The following is a 1,899-nucleotide window of genomic DNA, read 5'->3' as shown; positions in this document are numbered from 1 at the left end:
GTTTCTTCGGATCACTACTTTTGTATCCCTATAGTTTATGGCATCTCGATCCTCAAACCGTCCGCCTCCGATACGAACCACACGGTCTAGGCGTATTATGTCATCCAATACAGTCCTCCATCCATCCGTTGATTAGTCTGAAAGTCCGTTTACTCGCAAATTTGAAGCAAGCAGGGGTGGGGGGGGGGGGCTCGAGATCACAATCGTCGCATTCATGCCGCGACCTCTCTTTGGAGCCAACAATGAAGTGTTGCACCGGCCGAGAGCGCCGCCTGTGCCATGCCCCATCGTACGCGCCTTCTCACAGTGAATCGTCTTTTAGCTACACCGGAGATTGATTCCAAAATAAATTAGTAGAGCATGAGTCAATTTTGTAGCTCAGGTTGAAAATGAGCCGACTTTGCGCCAATGTTAGCTCTCGCATGATTTTGGTTGACATAGCATACATTATACAACCTATGCTTTGCAATATATTGATGTTTTTCTAGTTGATTGTTTGTGTCTTTTCTCTCTCCGCCGTACTCCATGTTCCTTGATAATTATCACATGGACTGTGCTAACCACCAGTCGACTGGTGGTTAGCAACAGATCCGCACGACCTTCGATCGATCGTTCCGTTTGTCCCGCTGCGTCGTTCCTCCCGCTGCGTCGTTCCTCCCGCTTCCATTGATTTTTTTCCTTCTCTCAAAGACCGTAGTAAATTGCTAGTGAATTTTTCTGGTTTTTCGCTGCATAATATGAAAAGAAAATAAAAGTGCTTGAAAGAGGATTCAAACCCAGGTCTATGTGATACCTATCGAGCCTAATAACCAACTAAGCCACCTTTTGTTGTTGTCTATTTTAGAATGACAATGTTATTTGAACCTTTCTTATTTCTGCCATATCAAAAGAAAAAATAAAGTTTGGCTTGGTAACTTTGGCAATGACCAGCGTGATAACTATGGTCTGAGTAACATGATAACTATACCATGATAAGGCTGGTAACTACAGTACGAGAAGGTTAAAAACATGGGAAAGTATGGTAATTTAACATAGAAGTTACCTGTGAAATGTTTCAAAAACTTTTTTCCCTTGAATGAAAGACACCATGGTATTTAAACGTAAAATATTAGTTATCAAGTCTGCGATGATACATCATCATGTTATTTACACAGAAATGATCTGGTGTATGTTTTTCAACAAAAAAGTTTCAGGTCAAAAGTTACAGTGGCGTTTGTATGGGAGTTATCAATTTTGTATGTTTCTATTACCATGTTATTTACACAGAAATTAGCGGGGCATTACCCCCCCCCCCCTCGCCACAGTCGCCATATTACCAGGATCGGGTACATAAGTTATCAAGTCTGCGATGTCTGAATTATCATGTTATTTCCATAAGAGTTATCGTGGTATGGTTCAACAACTCCTCCCACCCCTACCCCCACCGACAAAGTTACCAGAACTGGGTACATAATTTATCATGTCTATGATGTGTGATTTATCATGTTATTTGCATGGAAGTTACCGTGGTATGTTTCAACGACTCCCCCCACCCCTATCCCCACCGACAAAGTTACCAGGACTGGGTACATAATTTATCATGTCTACGATGTATGAGTTATCATGTTATTTGCATAAAAGTTATCAGGACAGTGATGCGTAAACTATCATCATATTTACACAGAAGTTATCGAGAGTATATTTCATCACAACCCCTCCCTCCGGCGGAGGGAAAAGTTATCATGTTTGCGGTGCGTAAATTATTGGGGGTATATTTCAGCACCCCTTCTCGCCAAAGTTACCAGGACCGGGGTGCATAAGTTATCGGGTCTCTGATGTCTGAGTTACCATGTTGTTCACATCAGAGTAACTGGGGATATTTCATCAACATCACTTCCCTCAAAGTTATCAGGAAATTAT

This window comes from Triticum aestivum, unplaced genomic scaffold, assembly GCF_018294505.1.
Source record: "Triticum aestivum cultivar Chinese Spring unplaced genomic scaffold, IWGSC CS RefSeq v2.1 scaffold1314, whole genome shotgun sequence".
Lineage (NCBI taxonomy): Eukaryota > Viridiplantae > Streptophyta > Magnoliopsida > Poales > Poaceae > Triticum > Triticum aestivum.
Note: the sequence above shows the minus strand (reverse complement) of the source record.